At 44.6% G+C, this 8413-nt stretch overlaps 1 non-coding gene across 1 annotated transcript; it reads right to left on the bottom strand.

Annotated features, from left to right (window-relative positions):
* Positions 1 to 1407: 1407 nt before the first annotated feature.
* On the bottom strand, positions 1408 to 1514 carry LOC138391053 (U6 spliceosomal RNA). The gene has a single exon (XR_011234694.1). It is a non-coding gene; the product is annotated as a U6 spliceosomal RNA (small nuclear RNA).
* Positions 1515 to 8413: the final 6899 nt, after the last annotated feature.

Raw genomic sequence — 8413 nt, 5'->3', positions numbered from 1 at the left:
CTTGGCTTCCTTTTCTCCTCACGGCACTGCTATTTTAATATCCCCACTTTTGGGGGGTAAAGGCTCAGGAAGGTCCTACACAGCCGCTGAGGGACAGAGCAGGGGTTGAGGCGAGGGGGCGACCCGCTTCGCGCCCCGCACACCTGGGCCAGCCTTACCTGGAGAAGAAGGAAGCCCGCCTGGAGGACCGAGAAGCCAACGAGGTCAGGAAGGAATATTTTAATTGAGGAGTGAACGGACTCACAGTCTCTTGCTGGCTCCTCCCCTTCTCCTATGCATTTGGAAAGTTTCCAGGCCCAACCTCCCCTCAATCTACATTCCCTCGCCTCCTCCCCGGAAGTCTCATTCCGTCCCCGAGTGAGGGCTGACTTCCACGAGGGCCCGACTGAGCGCCAACTCTCCTCCCTAAGGCTCCGCCTGAACGTGGCCCCCAGCCCACCTGTGCTGATCCAGGCTCACAGCTCAACAAAGGCGCCACTCAGCGCCTAACTGCCCAGGCCAGACCTCCAGGATCACCTCATTCATCAACCCCCACAGTTAATCCATGCCCTAGCCCTCGCATCTGCTCTCTTTGCCCTCTCCACAGCTCCAGCTCATTCCGAGCCCATCCTCTCTCACCTGGATCCCTGAAATAGCCACCAACTGGTCTCCTAGCCTCCTCTGGCCCCTCTGCAATCCCTCTCCCCACTTACTAATACTACTTTTTGGGCCAGCGCAGTGGCTCACGCCTGTAATCCTAGCACTCTGGGAGGCCAAGGCGGGAGGATTGCTCAAGGTCAGGAGTTGGAGACCAGCCTCAGCAAGAGGGAGACAACCCCGCCCCCCCACCGCCCCGTCTCTACTAAAAATAGAAAGAAATTATATGGACAACTAAAAACATATATAGAAAAAATTAGCTGGGCCTGGTGGCACATGCCTGTAGTCCCAGCTACCTGGGAGGCTGAGGCAGGAGGATTGCTTGAGCCCAGGAGTTTGAGGTTGCTGTGATCTAGGCTGATGCCACGGCACTCTAGTCTGGACAACAGAGCCAGACTCTATCTCAAAATAATAATAATAATAATAATAATAATAATACTTTTCAGTAGCCTCCCATTTCAGTACAGTACATTTCTAACTCATTCCATCCCGTGTCCCCCTGCAACATTGTCTTAGTACTACTGTCCCAGTAACAGAGACACTGTTTCCTTTCTGTTTCTCAGAAAACATTGAGCGTCCTGCCTCAGGGCCTTTGCATTAGCTGTTTCCTTTGTGAGTTATTTTCGCAGTTCTTGCAGGGTTGACTTCTTTCATACTCGTGCTAATTCCTCTAAAAGGCCTCCCAGGCCACCCTTTCCATTTATTACAGCACCCTCTCTATTTGGTTCTCAGTTAACAGAATCTGAATTTATCTATTCAATTCTGTGTTTCTTTTTTTTTTTTTTAATTTTATTTTTTTTTGTCATCCTTGCGCAGGGGCCATGCTAATCTTCTCTGTATCGTTCCAATTTTAGTATATGTGCTGCCGAAGCGAGCACTGTGTTTCCTTATTATGTCTCGCTTCTACTTCCGCACTAGAGTATAGAATATAACCCACAAGGGCAAGAATTTTATCTTTCTTGTTTGCCGATTTATTGGTTCACTGTACCAAGAATTATGACTAGTATGTATTAGGCCCTGGTGTTTTTTTTTTTTTTCCTCTAACCTGCTTCAAGGAAAGATAGGCCCTCATGTTGAATGAAGGTATAACTGAGTAAGCAAACTCTTCTTACCAGATCAGACTCTGGTAGTCCTCAGTGTACTGCTAAACACTTCCCAGTTTTCTCCAGATTTAAGAAGAGAGGCCGGGCAGCTCAGGAAGCTGTCCTGTGCGAAGACTCAAGGGTTTGGGGTGGTTCGGCTCCCCAGGCCTGACTTGCAAGGCTCAGGTGGAGGTTGACTTGCCCAAGGTCATACAGCTAATAAACAGGGAAGCCTCAATATCTGGTAGGTGTTCGATCTTCAGTCAACAAACAGTAAGTATGTGAATAAACAAAGAGAACTTCGTTTTTGTTTTTTTTTAAATACCTTACTTCTTCCTCTTGGGCATTATTGTTTTGTGGGTTACGTTTTTTGTTTGTTTGGTTCTGGTTTTTGTTATAGCACAACTTCTATTCTCAAATGGACAAAAAGTTAGTTTCATTTATATATCTTAATATAAATTGCCTTTGAATGGGAGCTTCCTTTCCAAGTGCTTTGAGATTTCCAAGATGTATCTAGAAAACTTCACCGTGGAAAATGAAGACTGCTTAAATCAAATGGGGGGAAGGGGAAAGGCCTGTGGTTTTTCTTTTTGATTAATTGGTATAACACTGTCCTTTAGGTACTGAAGCTCTTGCAGGACAACTTTGATGCTATGTGAATTCTGCCATTTTGCTAGCACTGATAAGGCTCTTGCGTCAACCAGTGCATTAGAACTATTAATATCAACTCCATCCATATAATTTTTTTTACAAATCTTACAAAATAGAGTGCTTCTGAGTATTTAGGTCCACATTCTATTTTAAGGCTGTATATTGTTTTCACAAATTGTCTGGCCTGTGGTGGCTGCCATCTTGTGTTGCTGTAGCTTAATGCCTGATGGCTGTTCCCTTCCTCACCCCCTGTCTTGTTTTTTGAGACAGGGTCTCTCTCTCTCTCTCTCTCTCTGTCTCCCAGGCTAGCATGCAGTGGCAGGATTCATAGCTCACTGCAGCCTTGAACCCCTGGGCTCAAGAGATCCCCCTGCCTCAGCCTCTTGAGTAGCTGGGACTCTAGGCACGTTCCACCATGCCGAGTTAAATATTTTTTTTCTTTGTAGAGACTGAGTCTCACTAAATTGCCCAGGCTGGGCTCAAACTCCTGGGCTCAAGCAATCCTCTTGCCTTGGCCTCCCAAAAATGCTAGGATTACAGATGTGAGCCACTGTGCCCAGCCCTCTTTGGCATTATTAATAAAATTACTTAAATTAAAAAAAAATTAAAATCAAGTGGCAGGGGGAAAAAGTCAAGATTGAATGTCAGTTACAGTTTAGGAGAAATGCATGAGCTAAAATGGCTGCTAAATGACGCTGTAGGGATGCAGCCAGCAAAATTCAGAGTGCAAGAAACCATACAGGACAAAATAGCCTGGTTTCTTCAACAAATAAATATCAAGGGGGTAAAAAATGGTGTGTGTGTGGGAGAACCTATAGACAGTTTCAATACTTTAATCATTAAAAGAGACTTAAAAAACATACCAGTTATATTAATCCAATGCTGTGAAGCCTCTGGATTCTGACTCAGAACAGTACACAAAACGTGATACAAAAAGGAAAATTTGAACAGTAACTGGAAATTTGGTGATAGTAAGGGAATATTATTAATTTGTTTTAAGTGTAACAGGGTATTGGGATTAGATTTCTAAAAGGGGAAGACCTTCCACCCCCGTGTGTTGTAGTTTTTTGGGTGAAAAAATTTGAGCCTTGGGCTCTGGGTTTAATGGGCCAATCAAGACCTATTTACATTAAAAGGCAGAATTGCCTGGTGGCAAAAGGAATAGGCCAGTGGGGTGGTGGCTGCCCTCAGCAGGGGTCTTCACACTGGAGCATGCAGCCTCTGGGGTAGGCTGAGGCCTTCTAGATAAGTTGTTTTGTCTTGAAGCATTTTATTCATATACAGAGCATTACATCCTAGAAAAAGAATCCCAGGGAAGAAGGGTGTGGTGGCTCACACCTGTAATCCCAGCACTTTGAGAAGCTGAAGCAGGAGGGTCACTTGAGGCCAGGAGTTTGAGACCAGCCTGGGCAACATAGCAAGACCTCATCTCTACAATAATAATAATAATAATTTTAAAAAATTTTGCCAGGCACGGTGGTGTGTGCCTGTAGTCCCAGCTACTTGGGAGGCAGAGGCAGAAGAATCACTTATTTCAGGAGTTTGAGGTTGCTGTGAGATATGATCACGCCACTGCACCACAGCTGGTTGATGCAAGGCTCTGCCTCCAAAAAACAAAAACAAAAACAAAAACAAAAACAAAAACAAAAAAAAGAACAGAGCCATAAATTTGCTCTTTCCAGCAATGGTGATGGTGAATTTTCCACCACTTTCCTGTGGCCTTAGACAGTCTCAGTGCTGAGTCTCGTGTGCTACTGACCAGGGCGCTGCAGGAGGGTGACAGAAGAAAAATTAAGGGAAAGGCAAAAGCACCACGGACCCCTACTCCACCCTGAGACACCTTGAGGGAATCTGAGAGATTCTCTTTTCCTACCTCCCCCTGCCTCTTTCTCGACCTTTCTTTTCCCACTTTGTGAAATGATGACTTACATTCTGGACTCCTTTGGGAGCGTTTCCCCCGGGTATAGAAATCTGCCGAGAAGTCCTGCCTCTGAATGGGAATCCTGATAGGGCAGCTTTGCTGAAATGCCGGGAAAATATCTAATCCCGCAAGTTTCTACTGACAGCTAAAGATCAATCTCGAGCTCTCCCTACTCTCTGCTATTTCTCTCCCAAAACTGGCAGGCACCCTGCAGGGTTCCTTTGTCACAGACATCTGAAAAGAGCTGAAAGAGCCAAAAGGAAATGTAAATCTCTCTCTTTACGTCACCAGCTCACAGCCTTCAGAATCTGTCTCTGTAGCCTCGAGGTGTTCCTGAGAAGCCTGGGGACAGACAGTGGGGGGTGAACTCCACGTGTTCGTTTCCTGCCCAGAACCAAATCTGAGGGGCAAAATCACGTCCCCGGCTTAGGTCTGGCTACGTTTCAGAGACAACCAAGTCTCCAGGAACAGAAGAAACAAGAAAGACGGACAAACTGATGTCTCCCGACTGCCTGCTATTTTCCGCAATTACTGTTTTTCTCTTTGTCCCCAGAAGAGCAGCAAGCCGCTTGGGCTCACTGCTGGTACCCCCTTCTCTTTCTTGGAGATGCCATCTTCCTGCTCTCTCTCTCTCTTTCTGTCCTTCTGAAGGGTAAAAGAAACTTTTTTACTTTGATATGTCTTAAATCTTTCTCCACCTGCGCTGTGAGCACCTACTAGGCTTTCCACCCTAATAAATCCCTAACGTGAACAGCCTGGGAGCTTCCATGAGAAATATGGAAAGGGAAGGTACTTTATATCTTCAAAGCAATAAACCTGTCCTTCCACCCACCCACCCTTCCATTCTTCCTCCTTCTTTCCCTCCTTGTTTCTGTAGGAAAAGAAAAATATATTTTTTTCTTCAGTCTTCATAGGCTCTTAGTTGAAATGGGCCCCTGCAACAGAAGACAGATTAACAAGACAAAAAAACACAGAAATTCATTAACATGTATATTTCATATATACGTGGGAGGCCCCAGTGGGAATGAGTAGTTCTCAAAGGGCTGGCCTTGTATTCCGGCTTATACAGCACCTTCAACAAAGAACAGTACATTTTCAGGGAAGTGATGAGACGGATGGAAAAGACTTTGAGTCTCTAGAGAGGGCAACTTGGGGAAAAGTAAATAACAGGCAGACAAGGGTCAGACAGTAAAGCTTGTTAATGCAGATTCCTCAGGTACAATCTCCGGACAGATGAGGGTGTTGTGATGAGGCACAGTACTCAGTATAGCTCTGTGAGCCATCTTGTGTACGGACTCACTGTTGTGTAAAGTTAAAAAATACATAAATAACAGAAAAAAAATTTATACAGTGATTAACTTGTAAGTGATTGTTTAAAATCATTAGGTGTATAGTTACATTGTACTACACTTGGCAGTTCCTTGGAAAAATGTTCCTTGGATGTTCCTCAAGGAAATGTTCCTTGATTTAACGGATGCTATTTGCTTCTGTAAGTTTGCTTGCTTATGAATTATTGTAATCAACATGTTTTTAGCCGTATGTGTATTGTTAGTATTGTTAGTGGCGAAGGTATATAACCCCTGCTCACTTTAAGATTGAGGCCATTCTCTGTCTCTGGACTTTCCCAGGACAGGGGGTGGTCGCTGGCCAGCTAATAAAGACTCCTAATTTGGCTCAATTCGGTCTTTAGGTGGTCATTTCTCGCATCTTAGGCTATAACAGGTGTAAAGTGGTTTTTGGTTCACTTTTGCTCTCCCTGGAGGAAAGGAAGGGCCAGATACCTTTTGTCTTTGTAAATCTGTCCTGCTTTTAGACAAATAGAGGGAGGACAGAGAGCTTCCCACAGCTGCTTCTTCCTAACTGCCCTCAGCTCGACCAGCCTTCATATCTCCAGGCGGCTTATTCTGGTTCCTACATTCATTCATTTATGTATTTATTTATTTCTTGCTCTCTCTTTTTCTCTCTCTCTTTTTCCTTTCCTTTCTTTCTTCTTTCCTCTGTTGCCCCAAGTACAGTGCAGTGGCATCATCATAGCTCTCAGCAACCTCAAACTCCTGGTCTCAAGCTATCTTCTTGCCTCCGCCTCCCAAGTAGCTGGGACTACAGGCCCGCGCCATGACGCCTGGCTAATTTTTCTATTTTTAGTAGAGATGGGATCCTGCCTCGGCCTCCCAGAGTGCTAGGATTACAGGTGTGTGGCTCCTACATTTCCACTGGATTTAAAATCAGAAGTAGATAGAGAGAGGTCCTCAGGATGTACATTAACAGTATTACTTGTGAAACGTGAAGTCCAACCTCTCCTAACCGAAAGTATGATTGTCTGATCGGACTTGCTTTGCCAATTAGGTTACATGGGGAACGCTCTGTAAATTAGAAGAACTAAATCGGTTTTTGAGAAAAAAATGTATTTAAATCTATTATTCATCATATAAAAAAATAACTCGAAAATAAGTACTTTTGAAACTAAGCTTAGAATTTAAAAAATTTTAGATGTCAACCTAAAAATGTGTTTTGTGAGGAATCTGGGGAAAGATATTTGAAAACCACTGTCCCGTAGACCCCTACGTGACCCAGCATGATGCTAGGGAGCTGCCTCGGAGGCAGAGGACAGGCTAGCCGAGGTCAAGGCAAACCGGCTGGGCTTTGTAGCGGCTCCTTGCCTGACTCCAGGGCCTCCTTGAGTCTGCCCAGCTCCTCAGCCTTGTCTGGCCTGTCAGAATATGACGTTTTGCCTGCTTCCAGTTTGATTACCAAGTTCATACCCCTGCCACCTGCCAGGACATGCAAGCCCGAAAGGGAGAGGCCTTCCTGCACTTGGCAGTGGAATGGACATGAGGAAGCTGAGCCCCTGGCCGGTCCATCGCTGCAGAATGCCCAAGAAAACCAGCTTGGAGCCCTGGCTGAGACACACCCCATGCATTTATTCTGCTTAGAATGCCCTTCCTCACTCAATACAAAGTCTTTGCTAGGCTAATCAACTCATCTGTCAAACATTGTGTTATGTGCCAAACACTGTTCTTTTGAAGTCCTGCTTTGATGATACCTCCTCTAAGAAGAAGCCTTATTTGAGTCTCCAGCCTGAATGAAGAACACTTGGAGTTCCCAAGCCTTCTGGGACTCTTGCTGTAAAGACCTTCATCACATTGTACAGTCCTCATTTCCCCCTTCCTTGGAATGCGATAATCCCCACTTATAAAAGAGCTGGCTTCAGGCTATTAGGTTGAAATCACCACTTTACCAGTCGTGTGACCTTGGGAAAGTTAGTTAACCTCTCTGTGCTTTCATTTGTAAAATCTGTAAAGTAAGCAAAATAGTATCTACTTCATAGTCTTGTTGGGAGAACTTAAGATAATTCAGTTAGTGCTTTTCACTGTACTTGGAATTCAGTAATACATGCACATTGCAACAAGTTTGTTAAATATAGAAAAATACCAGCTCACGCCTGTAATCCTAGCACTCTGGGAGGCCGAGGTGGGCGGATCGTTTGAGCTCAGGAGTTCGAGACCAGCCTGAGCAAGAGCGAGACCCCATCTCTACTAAAAATAGAAAGAAATTATATGGACAGCTAAAAATATATATACAAAAAATTAGCCGGGCATGGTGGCGCATGCCTGTAGTCCCAGCTACTCGGGAGGCTGAGACAGGAGGATCGCTTGAGCTCAGGAGTTTGAGGTTGCTGTGAGCTAGGCTGACGCCACGGCACTCACTCTAGCCTGGGCAACAGAGTGAGACTCTGTCTCAAAAAAATTAATTAAAAAAAAAAAAAAAATAGAAAAATACAGAGAAGCAAAGATCATATCTAACACTTTGATGTACATTCTTTCAGATTTTTTTCTGTGTACATATGTACTTATATAACATATGAACTTTTTACATCTGTGAACTTTCCTTCATTGGGAATTTTGATCAGAGTTGAGTTAAACATAAAAAACAATTGGGGCCCAGCGCAGTGGCTCACGCCTGTAATCCTAGCACTCTGGGAGGCCAAGGCAGGAGGATTGCTCAAGGTCAGGAGTTCGAGACCAGCCTGAGCAAGAGTGAGACCCCCGTCTCTACTATAAATAGAAAGAAATTAGCTGGACAACTAAAAATATATAGAAAAAATTAGCCAGACATGGCGGCA

Source organism: Eulemur rufifrons, chromosome 8, assembly GCF_041146395.1.
Source record: "Eulemur rufifrons isolate Redbay chromosome 8, OSU_ERuf_1, whole genome shotgun sequence".
Lineage (NCBI taxonomy): Eukaryota > Metazoa > Chordata > Mammalia > Primates > Lemuridae > Eulemur > Eulemur rufifrons.
This window is presented reverse-complemented; position numbering and strand designations above follow the sequence as displayed.